This window comes from Stegostoma tigrinum, chromosome 28 (assembly GCF_030684315.1).
Source record: "Stegostoma tigrinum isolate sSteTig4 chromosome 28, sSteTig4.hap1, whole genome shotgun sequence".
Taxonomy (NCBI): Eukaryota; Metazoa; Chordata; class Chondrichthyes; order Orectolobiformes; family Stegostomatidae; genus Stegostoma; species Stegostoma tigrinum.
In genome coordinates, this window is record NC_081381.1 from 38,077,155 (window position 1) to 38,103,309 (window position 26,155).

The following is a 26,155-nucleotide window of genomic DNA, read 5'->3' on the forward strand; positions in this document are numbered from 1 at the left end:
TAGCAACTGATGAAGCTCTGAGGATGAGTCATCTAGATTCAGAATGTTAGCTTGCTCTCTGTCCATGGATGCTGCCTGACGCATTGTGATTTCCAGCATTTTCTGTTTCCAAAGCAGATCGAGTACCTGCATTAATTTGTTCCAGCTGTGTCCTGTGCTGTTGTGTGTTTTCCATTCAATGTCTGCTTGACAGGAGGAATAGAAAATCAGCATATTATTTAAATACAGAGGGTTCAGAACTCTGAGGGTCAGAGAAATCTGGATGTCCTGTTCACAAATTATTAGTACACGAACAGTTTGTATGCAGATGTTGGAAGTTTTTACTATGACAAATGGAATATTGTTTTTTATTGCTATGGGATTGACATATAAGTAGTTTTATACTAAAGCTGTGCAGAGTGTTGGCAGGGCCGACCTGGAGTACTGTGGACAATTTTGGCTTCATTTAAGAAAGGATTCAGTTGCATTAGAAGCAATTCAAACAAGCTTTGCTTGACTGGTTCCAGAGCTAAGGAGTAATGAAGGGAGGAAGGATAGGCAGATTGGGTCTGTATTTATTGCAGTCTGGAAGAATGAAAGGTGATCTAAATGCAACACATAAATTCCCGAAGGGTCTTGTCACAGTGGATGATGAAAGGATGTTTCTCCTTTCTCCTGTTCCTATTTCTTATGGTTTAATGAGGGAGACTTACGCTAGGGGATACAGTTCAAAACTTAGGGGTCTTTCATTTAAGATAAAGGAGAAATTTTGTTACTGTTGAATTTCCTTCAGAGAAAGAAGTGGCAAAAGAGTCATTGAATATTTTTAAGGTTGACTTAGATTCTAATTGACAAAGGCATGAAAGGGTAAACGGAATAGGCAGGAAAGCAACAGCAACAATCAGTTCAGCCATGATCTCATCAAATAGTGGGACAATTTTAAGGGGTTGAATGGACTCCTCCTGCTCCTTATTCATATGCACTCATGTTTAGAACTTTCACCATAATAAATTCAAAGTAACAGGAACACTCAGACATTTGAGTCAGACAACACTGGGATGTGAAGTAGCAGTCAAAGAGATGTGAAAGACACATCTACAAGGTCTATTCTAGAAAAATATCAAATAGCAGATTCATGACTGTGAAATATCAAAGATGCTTCAATTCAGAGGCTGAGAGACATGTCCTTTATACAGAGCTGATATTTATGCAATGTCTCTGTGGTTGGCAATCTGCTGTTCATTGTTTAGAGTTTTGTTTATGGAAGTGTAATGAGAGCCTGAATGACAGTAAAATCAATCATTCCTGACATGTATCTATGATAAACGGTCACATTTAATGTTCCAATAACATCTTCTTCAAACTTCTTGGAAAATTAATTGGTTGAATAAATATAGAACACATGGTGACAATATATCTAATATCTTGGTATTTTGTTTTGCTGTGTTTCTCAAGCAAAGAAATGCAGAATTTTGGGATGAAGTGGTAACTGCAGATTTGCTTTGCTATACATTCACCTCCACAATAGTGGCCAGCTACAGGACATTATGCTGCTGATTTCATTACATGTTTGTGTCAGCAGCTTACGGATGAGAAAGAACCTTCCTTCACAATAGTGGCCAGCTACAGGACATTATGCTGCTGATTTCATTACATGCTTGCATCAGCAGCTTACAGATGAGAAAGAACCTTCCTTCATATTGTCTCAGCTAAGGTTAGTGGGGTGCAGTAATTCTTTTCTGTTCCCACTCCTGTATAGGTCACAACAAATTTTAAATTTGCATTGTGGGGGCTAATCAACAAGATTACTGGATTGCTAGCATTTATATCTAGAAGAGTGGAGTCTGAGGATGCAGAAGTTATGCAGTAGCTATACAAAACCCTGGTTAGACCCCATTTTCGAGTACAATGAACAGATATGGGCACCGCATGTTAGGAAGGATATATTGGCCTCGGAGAGAGTACAACATAGGTTTACAAGAATGATATCTCTACTTTGGGGGTTAAGTTATGAGGAAAGATTATACAAATTACTTCTAATTTCTCTAGAATCTAGAAGGTTAAGACGTGATCTGATTGAACTCTTCAAGACATTAGTAGGAAAAGACAGGGTACATAAAGATAGATTTCCACTGGTTGGCAATTCTAGAACAAGGGAGGATAGTCTGAGAATAAAGGCCAGATCATTCAGGAGAAATATTAGGAAGCACTTCTACACACAAAAGATGGCAGACACTTGGAATTCTTTTACACAAATGGTAACAGATGTTAAATCAGTTGCTAATTTCAAATCTGAGGTAGAAAAAAATTTGTTAAGCAAGGGTATCAAGGAATTTGAGCAAAAGGCAGGAACCTGGAGTTAGGCTCATTAATGGTGAAATGGGCTTGAGAAGCTGAATTGCCGACTCTTGTTCCTATGTTCCTATGATATGGCCAAGTATGTGGGCTTTAGAAAGTTTGTTATTAGAAACAGTTCAGCCACGTTTCCATAGTCAACAGAGAACAACTAGTCCATTGCAAATAAAACTCGCTCAAACGAATGTACAATAATTATTGACAACACAATAGGTTAGACTGTGCTAACACAGATATAACCCAGATTCTAAGATCCCAAACTTAACATGAGGTATATATGGATAACATAAAAACTACGGTTGAACATCCCACAGAACACAACAAGCATTTCTCATCAATACATCCCACAAAATGTTAGTGACATTGCGTAGGGCTGAGTCTCATTAACAAGATTATGATCCATCACTTCTGATAGCCTGGCATTGAACCTCTCCAAAGCCAATCGGTCATGGACTGTCTCAACAACTGAGCACATTCTGGTGATCATCATCTTTTGTTCTGGGGACCTTGCTCCCCAGATTCACATTCCAGCAACTGGCCAATAGATTTGCATGCCTTGGCATCATGAGCGTACATTGAAATTCTTCTTATGCCTTTACTTAGTAAGCCCAATTGCTCTTTTCCCTGCTTTGCTGTGTCTCTCTGCGCAGATACTTTTCACACTTCATTGAGCCCTATGGCTCATCTTGTCTTCACACTTCATTTATCTGTCCTTTTGTGCTTTGTAATGTTTTTTGTGTGGTCTTGCAGTCACTCACAGTGACAGCAACAAGTTTAACTTACTTTTTCACAAGCAACGTCAGTTGTATCTGCAGTCAAAAAGTTAACTCAGTCATGATTTGACAATATTTCTCTAGAAAAATCAAAAAGACATGTCTGAACAACAGGATTTTAGCAGATTTTGTCCAGACATGAGGTTTATATTCTGAAAAGATGCCTCAAGCATCTACACTTTTAAAATCATGTAGGTCATTATACCAGCATAATCAGTCAGACAAATGCTATTTAAATGAGTAAAGGAACTATTTGTAAACAAATCATTCAATAACAATCATACCCTATGGATTATATCGGGGAGTTTTAACATTAACCAGATTGAGTAGATGAAACCTTACTGGATGGTTCATTGAAGGCCAAGGCATTTAGCAGTGCAGCCCTTCCTCAATGCTGAGATGCTGCATTCTAAATTCAATACCATTGCACAAATTTTACAGATAGAACACTGGCACAACAATGACAAATGAGCCAGTGAGAATACCCACACTTGACATGTATGCGTTACACCTTGTTGAGTTCAGCATAGACATTTTTGGAAAGCCTGATATTTGCCCAAACTATGCTTCCCATCACCATTTACAGGCGAATTCCAAAAGTTAGTAGAGAGTCATCAGAGATAACAAAGTGTGGGGCTGGATGAACACAACAGGTCAAGCAGCATCTTAGGAGCACAAAAGCTGACGCTTCAGGCCTAGACCCTTCATCTGAAATACATAGGGAGAAAGGAGGAGACGGACTGAAGATGGATAGAGAAGAAGATAGGTGGAGAGGTGAGTATGGGTGGGAAGGTAGGGAGGGGATAGGTCAGTCCGGGGAGGACGGACAGGTCACGGGGGCGGGATGAGGTTAGTAGGTTAGAAATAGAAGTGCAGCTTGAGGTGGGAGGAGGGGATAGGTGAGAGGAAGAACAGGTTAGGCAGGTGGGGACGAGCTGGGCTGGTTTTGGGATGCAGTGGGGGAAGGGGAGATTTTGAAGCTGGTGAAATCCACATTGATACCATTAGGCTGCAGGATTCCCAAGCAGAATATGAATTGCTGTTCCTGCAAACTACGGGTGGCACCATTATGGCACTGCAGGAGGCCCAGGATGGACATGTCGTCTAAGGAATGGGAGGGGGAGTTGAAATGGTTCGCAACTGGGAGGTGCAGTTGTTTACAGCGAACTGAGCGTAGGTGTTCTGCAAAGCGGTCCCCAAGCCTCCGCTTGGTTTCCCCAATGTAGTGCAAACCACATTGGGTACAGCGGATGCAGTATACCACATTGGCAGATATGTAATGATCCTGCAGTGCTTCTTCTCCTCTATCCATCTTCAGTCTGCCTCCCCCTCTTTCCCTATTTATTTCAGAATCCTCGCCGCAGCCCCCTTTTCTGATGAAGGGTATAGGCCCGAAACGTCAGCTTTTGTGCTCCTGAGATGCTGCTTGGCCTGCTGTGTTTAACAAGCCCCACACTTTGCTATCTTGGATTCTCCAGCATCTGCAGTTGTCATTATCAGAGCGGCATTAGAATTTGGACTGCTATGAAGTTCAATTGTTTTTTCAGGTTCTGCAGTGAACTAATCAGCTGTCCTTCAAGTGATAGCTGGAGGAGTTAGAAAAAGACTGCAGGCATTTCAATATAAGTTATAGAAAGGAGGTTTCAGAAGGAGCAGAAGTACTTTGGTCTCAGCTCCACCCTTTCTTTTCTCAGCTGAAGGCTTTCAGGCATCTTTTACCCAGTTAATACTAATGGTTTGGCACAATAATGTTGAAGAAGCCCAAGGACAAGTGGACAGTGATAGCCAGGCCAATCGCTGCCAACTGTTTGGATTGGACTAGTGTTTAGGTGCTAATGAACATGGGCCCCACAATGGAAAATTTTGGTCCCCTCTCGTGGCCAATGATATACAAGTCCTCAAAAATATGCAGAAGCAAGCCATCATATTCCTATGCACAAAACCCAAAGAACAATGAGTGTTGAAAATCAGAAACAAAAACTGCAATTTCTGTTTGTGCACCAGATTGCTATCCAATTTTAGGCCTTCCATCAGTACAATAGGCTTAAGGAGCTTTTCTTTCAGTCCAGAAAAGTGCAAACATCAGAAAAGGTTTGATTGCAAACCAAACAAGAAAGCAGAAAAGGATCTGTTAATCGATCAGGCTTGTCCTACATTCATCTTGACTGAACCATCATAATTAGATACCTGTTGATTTTCCCTGCAACTGTAAGATAATGCTTCAGAAAGGAATTAACAATGGAGACTATATTAAATTCCACCTAATCTGAAGATATTATACTCATTTGAGCAGGGACCAAGGGAGAATAGCCTTGGATGTCAAAGGGAACAGGCATATCCATTATGTCTCTAAATAGACTTAGGAACAATGTCTAACTAGGGAATGTAAGCTGAACCCAATTGCTATCATGCAATAAACTACATCTTACTGAGTTAAGAACCCTCTTTTGTTAAAACTAACTAGTGGTTCTTCCTCTGCCACTGCAAACCAATATACCCTTCGGTCTAGTTAATGATAAAGGAATAGTAACAGCATCCTTCTGTCCACAATTAACACAAGTTCATCCGTGGTGGACAGCATTGCTCAACACCATATGATAAAACAGTGCAAATGTCCTTTGGACTGAGGAGAAGAAATTACCGGAAAATTCTTGGATGTATTCCAGATTAGAGATTCATTTAAGAACGGAATGGATTAGAACTCCACTGGTACAGTTAAGGGTTCCTGCTGGAAAATTAATACAACACAAACAGGACGAGAAGGCTAGAAATAAAATGGATAAAAACTTAGGCCTTAGCAAATCAAACCATGGGGCACGGCCAGAGTAGGGAAAGCAAGGACCATAATGTACTCTATACTAAGTCTATAAAACAGGAGTGTCATGAAGGAATAGAGTGACAAAAGGAATAATTTAAAAGCGAAAATTTATGGAAGACTGTAGATAGAAGAGCTTCAAAGTCATAATAAGAGAGGGAGATCCATAATTTAAATTCTGTTTCTGAGGTAAAGAATTTATTAAGGCTACAAACACAAACTTTTTATTGAGGTCAGTTGGCTCACCGAGCTGGTTTGTTGTTCCGCAGATGTTTCTTTACCCTGCTGGTTAATATCATCAGTGCGGCCTCTGACAAAGCCTGGTTTTTAAATTCTGGAGTCCGTTGAGCTGGCTTGCCTCGTTTCCAGTTTTCCTTCGTAGGAACTGTATATGGGATTGAGTTCTAAGTGTTTGTTGATGGCTTTCTTCGTGGAGTGCCAGGCTTCTAGGAATTCCCACGCCTATCTCTGCTTAGCTTGTCCCAGGGTTTTGGTGCTGTCAACTTGGAGAAAACAATTATTAAGATATAAAATGTTTCAAATTTAAATAATAAATCACAAGCTGAACTTTACTATTATACAGAACCAACACCTGATGATGTCATTAGTTAAAAAGAACTAAAGAAGGCACTTCTTTTGAATAAGTTATTTTGACATTTACTTTAATCTGAGAACATTTAAATTGTTAAAACAGCAAAATTTAACAGAAGAGTTCAACATCTGGAATCATCTATGGGTAACTTAATTAATGATCACAACCGATTAGTGGAAAACTGTGACAATAGAGCTTGAAATCAGAATTCATAATAGATAGTTCCTAGAATTACTGATAAGCCTTCACCTTTGTTTTTGAAGGGAAGCTTACTCTGGAGAAAGCCATTTTAATTGTACTAGATGCAGAAATTAGGAAAAAGATAAATCCTAAGAGTGGAAGGACAACCTTAACAGAGAGTAACAGGAAACTATCGACTTCATGAGGAAAAACTGCAGAATGATACAGGTCACTTAAAGTAGGCCAAACAGCAAATATTATCAGTGAAATTATCCCTGGTTCTGCACAACATGAGGTATGGTGAAAAATTTGGGAGAATCATGTATGTTTTCAAGTGAAACCTTCCTTGATGCTGGGACCAAAAGACATATTTTTCAAATAAATTTCAGGCATCAATGTGAGGTTCTTGCTAGTGAGCAACAAGAGCCTCTTTCACAGGGATTATTGCTTATTAGCACCCTTATCATGTCTCATTAATATGCAGGCTCCCATTCCCCAACCACTGGATCGAAACTAGATGCCAGGAATTCCCAATATGAAAGTCTGAGCAGGAATCTGGCAAGCTCTTTTTTTTTAGCTCATTCAGACCTTCATCTTGGATATCCAGCACCTCTGGGCAATTCGCTTCTGCACTTCAATGCTGCACTTTGGACCACACATTGCAATGCTGCTGCAAGGTCATTTTGCATGCAAGGACAGACACCCAGCTCATGGACTAAACCTTCGAACATCTCAGAGATGCTTGCTTGCTTTCTTAGGGCTCTCACTTTGTGTCTACCTGGATGTTTGCATCGTCCCTATCATGCCTTGCCTTTTTACGTTTTGCACCTCCCCCCACCTCAGTAAGAACTTAAAAATCTCAGAGTATTTCTGTCTTCCTTTGCTGTTCAGCACAGCCACGTATCCAGGCCGTTAGGGTATGGTTGTCAGCAGTCATCAGTAGATAGGATAGCCAGTTTGCCATATGTCACCATTCTATTTCAATGTCATATATACAGCATGTAGCAGCAACCTACACGACAAAACACAGCATGTGCTTCAAGCAGCATCTCAGGAGCACAAAAGCTGACATTTCGGGCCTTGGCCCCTCATCAGAGAGGATGAAGGGTCTAGGCCCGAAACGTCAGCTTTTGTGCTCCTGAGATGCTGCTTGGCCTGCTGTATTCATCCAGCTCCACACTTTGCTATCTTGGATTCTCCAGCATCTGCAGTTCCCATTATCAGATGTGCTTCAAGCAAATGGTCATGTCTCAGTGCTAAAGAAGTATGGTGCTCAATCAATTCCAGGTGGAGCCGACAAGAGGTATGCGCTGTCTGTAGTCAGTCAAAGGCTTCATCCAAATCAGCCCAGAGGATTGGGCAGGGCCAGTCAGCCATTCGGACAAGCCACAATCAGGATCCTCTCCTTGCAGAGTGTGAGGAACCAAATGTTGGATATCCATCTTGGCTGTCTCTCTCTGCTCTGTTCTGGGACATTTTCTCCTGACTTATGACAGAAGGATGGGCTTACTGAGTGAGTGGCTGGCACAGTTAGTAGTGCTGCTGCAAGTGGGAGAAAGGTGATGAGGTGGCAGTGGCCCAAGCAAATGAGAAGGCACAGAGGCCATACAGGGTCAGTAGGCTGGAGTGATTAGGTGGCTGAGAGTGAGTGAGAGAAGATGTTGTATGAAACAGTGAAAGGTGAGTGCAGTAGCATAGATAGTAAGTGTGAGGTGGTAGAGAAATGAAGGTGACACTTTACCTGTAAGAATCAAGGAGGTCAATGTTCTTCATGTGGCATTGTTGCAAGTTTGTCTGGATGGATAAGTCCACACCAACCCAGGTGGCAATGTCAGAGGAGGCTAGAAGAGCTATGCTCTTCCCCTAGGACTGGCAGAGGAGTGCATGATACTAGAAACATCACATCACCCCATCAACCAGGATATGCAGGTCCATGTCTGCAAATCAGGGCACCTATTTCCTTAATCAGCCATGTACACGACAAATGTCATAAATCTTGCAGGCAGTTCTGGGTGTCCAGGGATTGACCACATGTGCAACAACCTTCTAAAGATGGTGAATTCTCAATCATGACCCTGGATATTCCAGCAGTGGCAAGTAGTTCCAGCCACAGTGAGTGGGAGAACTGAGCTAGCATGAGATGAGAGGGGAGGGATGGGAATAGTAGATAGATGATGATACAAGTTTGAGACAATAGTGTGAGAAACCATTAGGGTTCACAGCGATAAAGCCTCCAAGAAACTCAATGAAAGTCATACTTAAGCTAAAATATGGGAAGATTCAGCCTCAAAAGTCATTGTCAGTGCTATAGAACAAAAACGTCTTAAGCATATGAAGCACTCTCTATGACAAAAGAATGTAACATCTATAAAACTTTAGGCCAATTCCAGAAGATGTACGTAAGTAGGACACAGTTTCAGAGCTGCTAAACATTAAATGGTTACGCATGCGAGAAACAAGATGCATTAAAAAAGATACCTCTGGTATTCCTAGGTAAAGTTGGTAATCCAACTAATTCAGGTGGGACAGAAGCTTTTTCTTTTATTTTAACAGACATCCCATTAAATCAAACTTGATGCAGGGCAGGTGTTGCTGTTGTATCAGATTGAATATCATGGCTGAAGACTTAGAGCTTACTGAGCACAGAGATAAAACTGCAAAGTCTAGGTGGCATGACCCTCAAGATTAGAGATTTGCCACAGTAACCCTGTGACGCAAACAGCTCAAAAACCAAAAATATACGCAAAATTTACAATCAATGCTTTGCACTTCGGAACTGATATTGCAAGTCTTGACCTCAAAATCTTTGAAGCAGTGAAAAATGTTCAATTATTTCCAAGAGACATCAAAAATCTCAACAGAAACCAAGTTTTTCCAAGTTTATTCAAAAAGAAGCATTCAAAGAATAACAGGTTCAGAAACCAACTGTTGTCATCCAACTAGTCAAGGGGTAGAAGATGTCATTGAGCTTCATTGTCTCATGGTGGAACCGAAAAAAGAAGATTGAGTGCATTGACATTATTTATGTTGACATAAGAGAATTTCATACTATCAACAGAAATAAAATCTGTGACTGTACAGAAATATGAAATTGTTTTCCATTCCTATCAATAATGAAGAACATTCAGATGACATAAATCAGCAAACTTTGTCAGTAGAAACACATACTGTGAACAAGCATGAGCAGTACAACCCACTCAAGCTCACTGAAAAATTGTCAACTGAAGTCAGTCAGACAGCGAAAGTCTATGCAAAAATTATTATTTTGTCAGATTTGAATTTTAAGTCTGATGATGAGACATCAGAAGTTCAAGAGGATCATTTCAATTCCTCACCTTCCAACGCAGCATTATCATTCACAGTGGTTAATGCTCAGTAATCAGCAATTCTCTACTACCGTACTGAGTATAAGATACTCACTGCCCAGATACAAGAAGCATAGAGAATGAAGCCATCTAACCATCAACCAATTGAAGTACAATTTATATACTTCAGCACAGATTTAACAGCAGGTTGTGATTAAAGTTTGGCTGTACACAAACACGATGAACTATATATGTGCAGATTAGGTGGGCCATCCTAAATTGCCCGTAGTGTGTTCAGGGATGTGTAGATCAGGTGGGTTATAGGGGGATGGGTCTGGGTGGGATGCTCCAAGGGTCAGTGTGGACCTGTTGGGCTGAAGGGCCTGTTTCTATACTGTAGGGATTCTATGATTCTATGATAACTTCAGAGAAACCAGCTCAACAACACAGATTCAGGATATAATCAAAAATGAGACATACCTGTCTTAAAAATCCACAAAAAGAACTTATTTACAGGGATTATCATCCTTCATGGTAAAAATTGATGAGATTAAAAGTGTTCCAGATGTTGTTATGATGTAATGCTTGATTCATTAAGGAAAAGCTTTTCAGCAAAAGACATTCAGGAGATCAAGGATCCTTCAGACAATGTAACGAACTAACCACCTTGGGTAGTATCCAAGACACACAAGTTGCTATAGCAGGTGTACAGCTTACAGGTCATGCAAGGTCAAGATCAAAATCAAGGCCAAGAACTGAGCTGAAGTTAACAATCCACCAGCCAAAAACCTCAGATGGCTTCTGGAAATCTCAACATCATACATTTAGAGAAATCCCTCTATCCACAGCACATGTTACTCCTTGACAGAGCTCCAATAAATTGGGTAAACATGATTTCCCCTTGGCAAAACCATGTTGACTCTTCTCAATTATATTGAGCTTTTCAAAGCGAGTTGCTATAATCTCTTTAATAATCTAATCTAATCATACGAATATGCTTAGACTGAGTATTCTGAAATATCCTTTAAATGTCTGTCACTGTGCCTCTGTTGATCTATCTCCCAATCTAAAATGCCAATTTAGAAGATTTGATTTGATTTATTTATTGCCACTTGTACCTAAGTACAATGAAAAGCTTTTTTTTACAAGCAGTACAAGCAGGTCATTTTAAGCAAGGACATACAGATTATAGGGTGATAAAAAGCCTAGGCAGGGGCACACAGGTTACATCGCACAGCACGTGCACTAGGCAAGATCAGCATTTGCAAGATCAACATCATTTGAAGTTACAGCGTCCATACATCAGTCTAATAACAGCTGGGAAGAAGCTGTTGCTAAAACTGCTGGTGCATGTGTTCAAGCTTCTGTAATTTTTGCCTGATGGAAGAGGTTGTAGGAGATCATTACTGTGGTACATTGGGTCTTTGCTCACATTTGCCACCTTTCTGGGGCAACGAACCGTGTAAGTAGAATTCATGGATGGCAAGTTGGCTTCTGGGATGGTCTGGGATGTGCACACCACCTTCAGTAATTTCTTATGGTTCTGGGCAGCGCAGTTGCTGTACCAGGCCGTTATGCACCCGAACTGTATGCTTTCAATGGTGCATCTGTAGAAGGTTGTGAGGGTCCTTATGAACATGCCAAATTTCCTGAACCAGCTGTGGAAGAAGAGGCCTTGTTGTTCCTTCTTGACTGTTGCATCTACGTGGGAAGTCCAAACAGGTTGTTTGTTATCCTCACTCCTAGAATCCTGATGCTCTCCACCCTCTCAATCTCAGCACCATTGATGTAGATGGGGATGTGTTCTTCTCTTTTCTTTCTGAAGTCAATGATCAGTTCTTTAGTTTTGCCATCATTGACAGGGAGGTTGTTCTCATTGACCATGTCACCAAACTCTCTATCTCCTTTTTGTATTCTAACTCGAGGTTGTCAGATATCTGTCCTAATACAATATTGTTGCCAGCAAACTTGCAGATAGCATTCAGTTGGAATTGGCAACACAGCCAGGGGTGCACAGGGAGTACAGTAGGGGGCTGAAGATGCAACCTTGGAGGAACTCCAGGGTTGAGTGTTATTGTGGAGGAGGTGCCGTTGTCTATCTCAGAAAGCTGAGGATCGAGTTGCAGAGGGAAGAACTGCTACCCAGGTCTCAGAGTTTTGAGATCAGTCTAGAGGGGATAATGGTGTTGAAGGCAGTGATGTAGTCAATGAGCAGGAGTCTTAAGTAGGTGTCCTTGTTGCCCAGATGTTCCAGGGATGAGTACAGGGTTAGGGATATGGCATCCACTGTGGACCTATTATATTGGTAGGCAAATTAAGGGGATTGAGGCAGGCTGGGAGACAAGAGCTGATGTGGGCCATGGCCAGCCTCTTGAAGCACTTCATGATCATGGAGGTCAGACCCAATCTCAGTAAGGCACATTGTATGTGCTTTATTAGGTAGTGGGATGATGGTGATCGTCTTGAAGCAGGTAGGGGCTTTGGTTTGTAGGAGCAAAAGGTTGAAGATGTCGGTGAACACCTCCGCTAGTTGGTTTGCACAGGATTTAAATGCTTGTCCAGGGATTCCATCCAGGCCTATCGTTTTCCTTTGTTTGATTCCTGGGAAGGCCAAGCTGATGTCTGCAATGGTAACAGTTTGCAAAGGTACGTCCAGGGCTGCCAGTTCACGTGTCATCATGCTGCTGGCATTCTGCTCAAACCAGGCATGGAAAGCATTCAAGCATATCAGGGAGGGGTGTGTTTTTGTCCTTTATCTTGCTCTGCTTCATTTTGTTTCCTGTAATGTTGTTTAAACCTTACCAAAGGCGACAGGAGTCTGGTTGGTTTGGGCCTTTGATTTATTCCGGTTCTGCCTCTTGGCATCTTTGATGGCTTTGCAAAAATCATATCTGGACTTCCCATATAGATATGGGTCTTGAATGCTGCACATCTGGTCTTCAGTAGAGTGGATTTCCTAGTTCATCCAAGGTTTCCAGTAGCTGGAGATCAGTCATCTCAGCCACAAGGTGTAACTATGGGAGTTTCTTAGGATAGTATCTTAGGCCTAGCCATTTTCATCAATGATCTTCCCTTCATCATAAGGTCAGAAGTGGGGATGTTTGATGATGATTGCACAATGTTAAGCACGTTTTGCAACCCCTATGATGCAGAAGAAGTTCATGTCCAAATGTAATGGGGTAGCACTCAGGTCTGGCTCAATCAGCAGCAAGTCATATGTGTACCACACAAGTGCTACAATGTGACATTGACATTCAATGAAATGACCATCATTGAATTCCCTACTACCAATCTATTGAAGACTTTCATTGATCAGAAACTGAACTGGACCAGCCAAATAATTATATAACAGCAAATTAAAGGCTGGCAATCCTGCAATGAGAAGCCTACCACCTGATTCCCAATTGCTTGTACACTGTCTACAAGTCACAACAGCATGCACTGTAGTGGCTCAAGAACGCAGCTCACCACCATCTTCTCAAAGTTAATTCGGGATGGACAAAAAATTAAGATATAGCCAGTGGTGACTACATTGCACAAATGGATTTTTAAACAAAAGCTTCTAACATTCAGTCTATCACTATGTTGTATATTTGTGATTAGATTGCTTTGAACATGGAACTCTCACTGAAAATTAAAGCTTTGCTGCATTTGAGTGAAAACTAGAATGGTTTTTCTCTCTTTTCAGGCTGTGCTGCCAACTTTGTGGTTAAATTTCTCAGTGAAAGCTAAGCAAATATCGGAACTGATTAAAAATTAAGACTTTTCCCTAGGGCAGGATTGGCTGTCACGAGGGGTCACAGTTTTAAGGTGTTAGGAGGAAGGTATAAAGGAGACGTCAGAGGGAGGTTCTTCACCCAGAGAGTTGTGAGCGCATGGAATAGTTTACCAGTGGTAGTCATGGAAGCAGAGTCATTAGTGACATTTAAGCGACTGCTGGACAAGCACATGGACAGCAGTGAATTGAGGGGAATGTAGGTTAGGTTATTTTATTTTTGGATTAGGATTATTCCACGGCACAACATCATGGGCCAAAGGGCCTGTACTGTGCTGTACTTTTCTATGCTCTATACTAGAACGTTATGAGGCACTGATCTATTCAGATTTGGAAAGTTTCACCTTCTAAAATAAAAAAAAGAACAGTGAAGCACTGGAACAGGTCCTGCAGTTGACCAAGGCTATACCGACACATGATGCCCTCCCAAGCTAAAAACCTTTTATCTCCAGGCTGTCCATATCCCTCTATTCCCTGCCTATTTATATAATGGTCAAGGTGCCTCTTAAACATTGCTATTGCATCTATGTCTATCACCTTCTTTGTCAGTACATATCATCCTTGGAGCAAAAAACCTGCCTCTCACATCTCCTTTGAACTTACCCCTTTTTACCTTAAACCTATGTCCCCAGTAATTGACATTTCAACCCTGGGGAAAAAAACTTTGTCTATATCTACTATCCATGCCTCTCATAATTCTGTAAACTTCTATCAGGTCGCCCCTCATCCTTTGATGTTCAAGTGAAAACTGGCCAAGCTTGTCCAAACTCGCCTCATAGCTAATACCCTCCAAACCAAGCAACATCCTAGCAAACCATTTCTATACCCTGTCCAAAACCTCCACATCCTTCTGGTAGTGTGGTGACAAGGCTGTACACAATATTACAAAGGTAGCCCAGCTAAAGTTCCATACATCTGCAATATGAGTTGTCAATTTTTATATGCTGTGCCCCAACTGATAACGGCAAGCATACCATATGCCTACTGGACTATTGTATCAACTTGTGTTGCCATTTTTAATGAACTGAAGACCTGTAATGCCTAGATCTCTCTGTATGTTGATGCTACTCAGGGTTCTACTATTTCCTGCACTCCCTCTTGCCGCTCATATATGTATAAAACTCCATGGAGTTTTTCTTAATCTTGCTTGCCGAAGATATTTCACGGCCTTTTAGCCCTCCTCATTTCTTGTTTGGGTTCCTTCTTGCTGTTTTTGTATTCTTTGAGGGCTCTGTCTGTTGTCAGTTTCCTAAACCTTATGTATGCTTTCTTCTTCTTTTTGATTATGTTCTCAATTTCTCTTGCCATCCAAGGTTCCCGTATCTTGCCATCCTCATCCTTCAATTTCACAGGAACATGCTGGTCCTGAACGCTAATCAACTGGCCTTTAAAAAATTCCCACATGCCAGATGTAGGTTTACACTCAAACAGCCAACTCAATCTACATTCCCCAGTTCCAGCCTAAGATTATGGTAGTCAGCCTTCCTCCAATTTAATACTTTCTTCCGAGGACTATTCATGTCTTTATCCATAAGTAACTTAAAACTTATAGAATTACGGTCACTATTCCCAAAATGCTCCCCAACTGAAATTTTGATCACCTGCTGGGATCATTCCCCAATACCAGTTCGAGAATGGCCCTTTATCTCGTTGGACTACTTTACATATTGTTTCAAAAAACCATTCTGGACACACCTAACAAATCCCCCTCCTGTGCTCCCATTCCAAACAGCTGGCACTAACTGAGCCCCAGTCAATAATGGGTAAACTATATGAGTCGCAGTGAATAGAATGGATTTAAACTATCCCATTCAAACTCTGGTCTGCGTCAGTTGGTAAAGCAAGCGCTGCAGAAAGTTTCAATGTTCCAAGCTTGGCAACAGATTATCAAGTGCAGTTCTCATTTCCATTCTCTGTTTTACAAATTCCAAAAGCCTTATCATCAATACTGGAAAGTGTGAAAGAGTAAATATTAGATGAAACCTCAAGCTTAATGTCACTGACATTGCACCACAGTTAGAAATGCCATAGAAAAGCAAGCTAAGTTTTATTTTTACAGTAATAGAATTGAAAAGTAGAGAAGTTATGCAAAAGACCTGTTGAACCTTTATTTAAAGCACACTGAGACAACTGGGCTCAGTTCTGACTGCCATTTTGTAAAAACAACATAAAGCTATAAAAGAGGATACAAAGATGATTTGCAAAAATGCATGGATATACACAAGGGACAAGAGTTTACAAGATGGTTCTCTTTGTTATGAAGAATGAAGGGAGCGTGAGTGAGATAGCAGGAGTCTTCAAAATAGATGAAAGGTTTTAATGGAGAGATTGTTTTTCCTCCTGTGGTGAAGGGAGTAACTAAATACCATCAAGATTAGATGGTTGTCATAAGGTCCAACAGGGAATTTGAAATAAACTTCTTCACGTAAGAGTAGTAGGAATATGGAACATGTTTCCATAGAGAATTGAAAAAATGGTTTTGATGCATTTAAGCAAACATATGAGGGAGAAGGGAATAAAGGATTAAGAAAATAGATTTAGATGAGGAAAGAGGAGAGGAGACATGACTGGAGTATAAACTCAGGCATAGGCTGGTAGGACAAATAGCCTGTTTCAGTGCTGTTTATCTAATATAACCATACCCACATTGTCAAATATCACAGCAACACCCTTTCTTCAAGTTCATAATAGCAGAATAACCTTTGAACCTAGGTGGCAAAGGGCTGCTGTCTGTGGTGAAAATGATCGCTGAAGTGAATTATTCCTTGAGTAGGAGGAGACGAGAGGAAAGTGGGTTAAAACAGGAGAAACCCATTGTGGAGCTGGATGAACACAGCAGGCCAAGCAGCATCTTAGGAGCACAAAAGCTGACATTTCGGGCCTAGACCCTTCATCAGAAAAGGGGGATGGGGAGAGGATTCTGAAATAAATAGGGAGAGAGAGGGAGGCAAACCGAAGATGGATAGAGGACAAGAGAGTTGGATTGGGAGAGAGATCCCCTGAGGTTGGTCAGGAGGGAGGAGGGTAACTTCTTCAGGTTAGGCATCCTGGAAGAGGCTTCACATTGAGGTTAAAATTGTGATCAGAGATAATGGGAACTGCAGATGCTGGAGAATCCGAGATAACAAATTGTGGAGCTGGATGAACACAGCAGGCCAAGCAGCATCTCAGGAGAAAAGCTGACGTTTCGGGCCTAGACCCTTCATAAAACAGGAGAAAGTTGCATTTGATTTTAACCTTGGCAAAATTGCTGATTAAATTGCATGAGTCCTGTGTGTATATATTTAGTTTTGGAAGTGAAGTCAGAGTTGTAACATAGCATATGTGGCCACCAATTTATACACAGGAAGATCTCACAAACTGCAATATGTTAATATCAACATAATATGAATTTTAAAGGCATTGATTAAGGGAAAGAATTGATCAGGGCATAAGGAAGAATTGCTGTACTGTTTACTAAAATAATATTCTGGGGCAGAGAGCACGATAGGTTAGTGATCTCCTCGAACAAAGGTACCTCTGACATGAGTTTAATAGGCTTTAAACCCACAACCTTCAAAGTCAGAGGTAAGAAAGCTAGCAATTAAGCAACTACTGTTAACTTAGTGAAAGAGGTTTATCTTCATCGCTACTGATGATGGAGTTTAATCTCTTCTTATTGACACCAAAGTCACAAAATTTACATTGTAGGCAGAGATCGGTAGATAACAGAAGACAGCATATGTAGAGTAAAGGGTTAGTTGCATCTTTACTTTATAAATAGCCACTGAGGCTGTACAAAATGAACTGTGACAATGATGCCAGATCACATGAAAGTGGAGTCTATAAGGGTGAAGAAGCATGTCCTTTCTTATCATGAGAAGCAAGAAATGCAGATACTGGAGCCTGAGATAACAACGTGTGAAGCTGGAGGAACACAGCAGGCCAGGCAGCATCAGAGATGCAGGACATTTTGGAAAAAGGTTCCCAATCCAGAACTTCAGCTTTCCTGTTCTTCTGATGTTGCCAGGCCTCCAGCTGGCAGTGTGTTCATCCAGCTCCACATTGTGTTATCTCCTTTCTTTCCATGCCTTGTAAATCGTTACATGTAATAAAACCTCTGCTTTGCATAGTATAATTCTGAGTTAATTCAACTATTGCTACTCTACGTGTTCTGGGGCTAATAGATGTGTAGGTAACTGTAAAAATTGAGATCAGATTGTGGACCAAGCCTGCATGTATGACTCAGCTCAACAGAATACACTGACTATTATCTGGGGAGCTGTGTCAAACTAATTAATTAATGCATTACCGGCATATGTTTAATACTAACTTAAAAGAGATTTAATATATTTGTTCATTTGCACGATTTCATTATTTTCTTTAGTAGATTATCTAGGGGAGATAAAGCATCTTGACAAATGACAGTTTCGTCCTGTATTGTTGTGTTGCACAGGCCAATAAGGACACTGATCATTTCTAAAGTTTTTATCATCTGCATCTCCAGTTTAATTAGTTTCAATGAACTAATTCATAAGCTGCTTAACTTGGAATAATTTCTGAATCTTTCTAACAATAAGTATTTGCAGAGGCTAATAGCGCCAGCCACAGGTTTAGCATCTATATCATAAAATGGAGTATTTTCCCAGACCAGAAAGGCTGAATTCTGTTGTGTGGCATACAGTCAAGCATAGGGGAAGGCTAGAAACAGGAAAGAAGTTCTTTTCCCAAAGAGCAATAGTGAGCAGTTTGACTTTTTACATCTAGCCTGCAGCTCTTATTTTAACAGATTTAGTAAATTTTACAACCTGCTGTGTTAAAATTTGAACTCTTCGCTTCCTGGGTTGCAAGTCTAGCTGTGTAAGAGATGCAGTTATTTTGGGAGGTACCAGGAGGCAACTGGTAATCAGAGATTCTTAACTCAGTAGGAAGTAAGTAGCAGTTGGGTAAGAAGGTGTGGGAGAAAAACAATTGGCAAGAGGTAAAAATAAAGATTCTTTGGCACATTCATTTCTTTTACAAATACATAGTAATTGTAAAAACAACTTGAAGTTTACCTGGGGGATTGATTGAATATAGTAGTTCTGATTTCCTAGCGTGAATGTGAAACTATAAACTTTATTTTGCATTAGTCATCAATTACTAGAATAATTAAAAATTAAATATTAATGTAAATGATTCACTAGCAGCCATGAGCATCTCCAAAACTGTATGTGCTTAGAGTGAGAAATGAATTCTAAAGAAAAGGTTTGGTGCAAAATCTCGACCGACCTTCCTCAGTAGATGCATGGCCAATAATTTTGTTCAGAACCACACAGACTAGTTGCTATCAGGTTCCATGCTGTATGTTGTTGTCAGTCACATTGGGAGTAGGGCCACTTACTGTTGGCCATGGCCTCCCTGGGCTAGGTAATATCTCATCTGTGTCTCAATTCAATCCACCATAGCTTCATATCACTTGATAACTTTACCAAACAAAATTTTACTCAATCGTAATCTTGAAAGCTCTGAATGTCCCAAAACTCTCAGATTTTGTGGCAAAAATGTTGAAATTGCTACAATGCTTTCCCCTCCTAAACAATGAGATTCCAGTTTTATGTTTATGTTCTTTCATTCTTGATTTCTGCCCAGAGAAAAATAACTTCACTCTATCTGGTCTCTTGAATTATTTTGCCTTTTTTAAATGCATCCACTAGACCAGCCTTTGAACATTTTAATTCAAGGCGGCAGTCAGGAGCAGGGACAGACAACAGACCCGGGTGCTTCTCCTGTCCGCGATCCCCTGCCCTGCTTCGGTCTGTGACACAAGCACAGCAGTAGCCCCATAGTAGAGGATCCCAGTTATTGCGTCCTGATATACCTCAAACCCCTGCCCTGGGTCCTAGAGGCAACCAGCCCTCACAGATTTACACTTCACTCATCCTGGTGAATCTGCACTGCACCTTCTCTGAGGCAATAAAGTGGAATACTGAAAACTGAAAGCAGTACTGCAAGTCTGATCAAGTGTCGCAAAACTCAATACTAGCTTCCTCCTCTTTGTAATTCAAGCCCCACAGCATCCTATTGGCCTTATTGATTGTGCTCTTTCAAACCTGCCTAATAGCATTAACTCATTTTTGTGTTTGGTCCCTCAAATATCCTTGCTCATCAGCAGTTCTTAGTTTTTAACATTTAGAAAATACATCGAGATATTTCTTAGATCCTTGGGTGATGTTACAAGTAACACTCACACCACACAAGTGCCAGAAAATTATCGTCTCTGGCAAGACAGAATCTAACCATCTTTCCTTAACGTTCAATAGCATTACAGAGTCCTACAACATCAAACTCCTGGTGGTTACCATCAACCAGAAACTGAATTAGATCGACCATAAATACACTGTGACTACAAAAGCATGATGTGGAGGTGCTGGTGTTGGACGCAGGTAAACAAAATCAGAAGTCACATGACACTACTTCATAAGCCGATAGGTTTATTTGAAATCACAAGCTTTCAGATCATTTCTCCTTTGGCAGGTGAAGGGGCAACTCTATGAAAGCTTGTGATTTCAAATAAACCTGTTGGACTATTTCTTGGTGTTGTGTGACTACAAAAAAACGGTCAGAAGCTGGGAATTCCATCCTGAGTAAGTCACCTTCTGACCCCCAAAATCTGTCTTTCATCAGCAAGGAACAAATCAGGAGTGTGACAGATTACAGCTCTGACTATATTCAAGAGTTTGCTACCATCCAGAACAAAGCAGCCTGAACAATTGGCATCTTATCTCCATCTTCAATATTCAAATATATTATTCTAACCAAATTTGAGTGAGATAATTCTCAGATAATTTATGAACTCAACAGTTCTTATTGAGACGTTGATGAGTATGTCAAGCACACAAGTTGAGCTTTGATTTGAAGCACATCATCATCACTGACAGATTGTGTAGTAATTAGTACTTTGCTTTTTGCAGGTCCTTGCTTTATTCAGTTTGGCTGCTGTGCTTCCTTCACAACACTGTGAAAAGTACATCATCTTCTTCAAATTGCTTTGGAATGCTTTCAGGTTGTTGAAGGTGTTCTACAACTATAGGTAGCTCACACTCATCAGTATATTCCTAAAGCATCAACTTCTCTTCCTGCAAAAAACTTCAGGAAACCCTTCTCATAAATTGTAAACACATTATTTTTAGTCATTAACGTCACTTTTCCAAGGTTTCCATTGATCTGTAATGTGAAAATTTCAGGCTTGAGTTTGAATCATTTCAGTAACAAGAGGCCAGGTGGTGTTCAAAAGCAATTCCCTGTTCTGGTTCTTCCCGCTATTCTATTAGAAGGCATTGGCTTCCAACCTGCACTGTTTGAAGATGGGCATCCTTCGAATAACACAACCTTCACATAATGACCATTTCCAACAAGACAGCATCTAACCATCTGTTATTGGCATTCAACAATGTTACCATCGCTGAATTGCCCACTGTCAATATCACTGGGGTGAAAGTGAACTGTACCAGCCATTTAAATATTTTGGCTTCAAGAGAATATCGGAGGCTGGGCAAATAATTCAACTCCTGGCTCCCCAGGGCCTTCCCACCATCTCCTAAGCACAAGTCAAGAGTGTGATTGAATGCTGTCTTCTTGATTGGATGAGTGCAACTCCAAGACACTTGACATCATTCAGAAAAAAAAGCAACCCACCTGTTTGATACCCTGTGCAACAAATTAACCAGGGAAGCTCTGCATCACTGACACACAGTGGTAGCAAAATGCCTGCATCAACTTCCAATATTCTTTTGTCAGCTCTTTCCCAACCTCTATCACCTGCAAATCCCCATCCAAGCCACACACCATCCTCTCATGGAATTATATTGCTGTTCCTTTGCTGTTACTGGCTCAAAATCCTGGAATTTCCTAACAACATTTTGAGTTGTACCAAGGCAAATTGAACAGAGCGGTTCAAGGCAGCAGTGCATATCCCTGAAAGTTGCCACGCAGGTTGATAGTGCTGTTATGAAGGCATAAGGTGTGTTAGGTTTTATTGGTAGAGGGATTGATTTCCGGAGCCGTGATGTCATGCTACAACTGTACAGAACGCTAGTGCGGCCTCACTCGGAATATTGTGCACAGTTCTGGTTGACCCATTACAGGAAGGATGCAGAAGCATTGGAAAAGGTGCAGAGGAGACTTACCAGGATGTTGCCTGGTCTGGAGCGAAGGTCTTATGAGGAAAGGCTGAGGGACTTGGGCCTGTTCTCATTGGAGAGAAGGAGGCTAAGAGGGGATTTAATAGAAACATACAAGATGATCAGAGGATTAGATAGGGTGGACAGTGAGAGTCTTTTTCCTAGGATGATGACGTTGGCTTGTGCGATGGGACATAGCTGCAAATTGAGGGGTGGTAGATTAAAGACAGATGCCAAAGGCAGGTTCTTTACTCAGAGAGTGTAAGGGCATGGAATGCCCTGCCTGCCAATGTAGTTAACTCAGCCACATTAGGGGCATTCAAACAGTCCTTGGATAAGCATATGGATGATGATGGGATAGTGTAGGTGGATGGGTCTAGATTAGTTCACAGGTCGGCGCAACGTCGAGGGCCGAAGGGCCTGTTCTGCACTGTATTGTTCTATGTTCTATGTTCTCAATTACAATTAAAGGTAGCAAATTATTGACTTACCAACAGTGCTCAAATCCTACAAAAGAATAAGAATCCATGTAAACCCACCTGGTATGTATTTGCCCACTTGTTTTTCTTTGTCCTTTTGAAGCTTTTTGCACTGATGCACACTGTTTCCTGACATCCCTAGGATATAAACTATTTTCTGCACACAAGAAGCTCATTAAGCCTTCGTGTGCAGGCAAGGGCAACTCAGCTGAACTTCTTCCCCTACCCTTTAATTTTAATCCTGAAACATGTTTTATCTTCATGTTCTGATCTAAAGTCCTTTTGAAAGCCATGATTGAATTTAAATTTCACCATGTCCAGATCAGAACCTCTCAGATTCTCATGTCATCCTTGATTCTTCTGTCAGTTTCTTCAATTCATGTTTTTTGGTTCATGGATCCTCGGATTATGATCCCAGCTAACAGTTATACTGACAGATCAAAGCCTTGCACAAAGCCTGGCTTGATTGACCGTAAATTTCATTTTTGAAACTTGTTTACTGTGGTCGTCAGTCACTGAACATATTGACAAGAGACTCCAAATGTAGTTTTAATAAAAGAATGTAAAAGTAATTACTTGCAAAAGGAATAAAAACTAACAATATTACAAACAACACAAACTGGTTATAATAATCTCAGTATTGGTGTCATAAATAAATATTCAAACATTTTTCCTTAACTTACCTTACAGATGCTTAAAGCTCAATGAATGGTCACCCAGTTTCCACTTTAATTTTCCTTGCTCAGAGAACACAGCTTAAATTTTTATTTTAACAAAGCTCTGCATTTGCTCAATGCTGTTTTGCAGGTAATCTCTCTTCCTGAGATCCTTAAACAAACTGCCAACACAGCTCACTTATTTCTTAACATAGGTTCCTTTAACTTTTCTTCCATTGCATTTTGTTTCTGGAGCTTCTCTCTTGCTGATGTTAAGCCACTCAGGACATTTTCTTTTCTGTCCTGACTGATTTGGGTACTGTTAAACTGCTCTGCTTATGGGAGAGGCCTTTTTCTCTCTGAATGACTTGTTTCTTGCTTTTAAAGAACTCTGCACATTCTTGAACTTCCGGATGACTCTATTTTTCTGAAATAACTTGTTTTTGTCTCTGAAGCTAAAGATCAGAACATCTGAGACATTCTACTTCAAGAGAAAATAAAAAGTTTCATTTATATAATACCTGTTATTGCTTCAAGTTCCCTTCTCCCAAACTGATTTCAAGCCATTGAAGTACCTTTGAAACGTTGTCATTATTGTAGGGTGAGAGACACAGGAACCACTAATGGACAGTAATGTCCCACAAGCAAACAATGTGATAATGACCAGATAATTTCTCTTTTAGTGACATTGCTTGAGATCTGAAAGAAACACCTTGCTATTCCTTGAAACAGTTCCAATATATCTTTTGTGCTCATTTGAAAAAAATCTCACTTAAGCAACTCATCCAAAAAAAAGTAACTTAAACAGTGTAATTAGTATGCCAGTCTCAGCTTTAAGCTCAGGGCTTTGGACCGGGATTTAGATTGTTGAACATGGAGGTGAGCATAATACCAATTGAACCATAGGTGACACTTAAATTCAGTCTGCAAACTTGTGTAAATCATAATTCTACTAATAGTGAGAGGTAGGATCAAAGCCACAATGGAGGCTGAAGCAGCTGGTTGATTTGCAGTGATAATGGATGGTAATTTGCACTAACAATTTTTATATCCCCATCTGGCTGCTGAGGTACCAATTCTTTGATCATCTCATGTCCTCCAAATACAATAGTAACTCCTTGCTCTGCTAAGATTAGGCTGTTTTGGTGGCAATGGCAGGAAGCAAACAAACATTTCCAAGGTAACAAGGTGTAGAGCTGGATGAACACAGCAGGCCAAGCAGCATCGTAGGAGCAGGAAAGCTGACGTTTCGGGCCAAGACCCTTCTTCAGAAAAGGATCCCGAAACGTCAGCTTTCCTGGTCCTTTGATGGTGCTTGGCCTGCTGTGTTCATCCAGCTCTACACCTTGTTATCTCAGATTCTCCAGCATCTGCAGTTCCTACTATCCCTGAAACAATTCAAAGAGATATGCTATGTCAATGTGAAACCTTTGAGGTGAGATGAGACAAATAATCTACTTTCTACCATGGGGTTCCAGCGAATAGAAAAGCAAAGTTTCACAAAGGTTTTGAAGCCTAAGATGAGTTCCAAGAACAGTTCAGATGACTTGGTTTGTGACAGTACTGTTTCTGCATTAATACTGTTAGAATCATAGAATCCCTACTATATGGAAGCAGACTATTTTGCCCACTGACCCTGCATTCAACTCAGTCCTACCCTGCATTTTCCACAGCTAATTTGCCTAATCTGCACATCGCTAGACATTATGGGCAATTTAACATGGAAGAAGCTGGAGCACCTGAAGGAAACACACGTCTATATGGGAAGCATGTGCAAACTCCACACAGTGTTGTATAAACAATATCACAATCAGCGAGAGTAAAGGAAAGTCACATGTTGAACATGATTAGGGAAAAAAAGAAGTGGCCACATAGAAAAGAATAGGAAAGGGAAGGGCAGGATGGAGGCCTTATCTAGAAAGAGTGTCTGGGGAGCAGGTCTCTTGGAGAATAAATTACAGAGTAACCGTATGTTCACATCCTGCTAAGCTACCTGGGATTTTCTGTAGCTTTGGGAGGAGTCTGTGGGCCATGTCTACACTGGGTGTATTAGGTTGCAGTCTTTGTTTCACGATTTGAAGTGGATATCTCTTAAATTTTGTTTCCGTTTCAGGCCCACCCTCCTGATCTTTGGTCACTCTGTAGGATGAGTATGTCAGAGGTCTTGCTCATGGATCTACTCTTGAGCCTAGCCCAAGTGGTCAGGCAGCAGTGCACAGTGGGGTTTGCTTGACTCAATAGCCTGTTTAATGTTTAGTTATATCTGTGTTAGGGTGACTCAAGAGAGGAAGCATACAATGTAAAGCACACTTTAGGTTTTCTGTGACTAGTAGGCATTACAGGGGCCTGGGGTGCATCATTAACCTCAGCATGACAATTTGATTTGCGTCAAGATTCCTTTGAAATTTTAAATTGTTACAGTGGCCTTCAAGCGGCATTCAGCCTTGTGTTTGGTATAATTTGTTGCTTTTTGAAAGACCATAACTCTGGGATAGTAGTTAGGAAACAGGGATTTGTAATGCTGTATCCTGTGAATAAACCAACTATCAAGATAAAGAATGATCTTATTTGATAAGAACACAGTGGCTCAGTAGTTAGCACGGTTGCTTCACACGCCAGGGACCTAGGCTTGATTTCATCTTCAGGCGGCTGTCTGTTTGAAGTTTGCACATTGTCCCCACATCTGCATGGGTTTCTTCCGGGTGCTCCAGTTTCCTCCCACAGTCCAAAGATGTGCAGGTTAGGTAGATTGGCCATGCTAGATTGCCCATAGTGTGCAGTGATGTACAGATGGGGTGGTTTGGCCTTGGGAAGTGCAGGATTACTTGGATTAAGGTGGGTGGGATGCTGTTTGGAATGGCCTGCTTCCACACTGTAGAAATTCTACTCTATTTCACCAACTGGCTTGTGCCACAGGTTTTCCAATTCAACCATCGTGACTGTGACAACAACACAAGAAGATCAAACCCACGAAGTTGAGGACACGTTTGCACTATTGTTAAATTGACAAAAAGTGAAATAATGCATGCTGCATAGATCCTGCAATTAATGTTATGAAATTTACATCCAACAAGGAGACCAATTGTGCTTATTGTTGCCAGTTAG

At 40.8% G+C, this 26,155-nt stretch overlaps 1 long non-coding RNA gene across 1 annotated transcript in view; it reads right to left on the bottom strand.

Moving 5' to 3' along the window:
* Positions 1–26,155, bottom strand: part of LOC132206032 (uncharacterized) — a 310,901-nt gene that overhangs the window by 18,080 nt on the left and 266,666 nt on the right. The window contains exon 4 of the long non-coding RNA XR_009442755.1: positions 6,169–6,425. This is a non-coding gene — a long non-coding RNA (uncharacterized LOC132206032). The remainder of the gene's footprint in view (positions 1–6,168; positions 6,426–26,155) is intronic.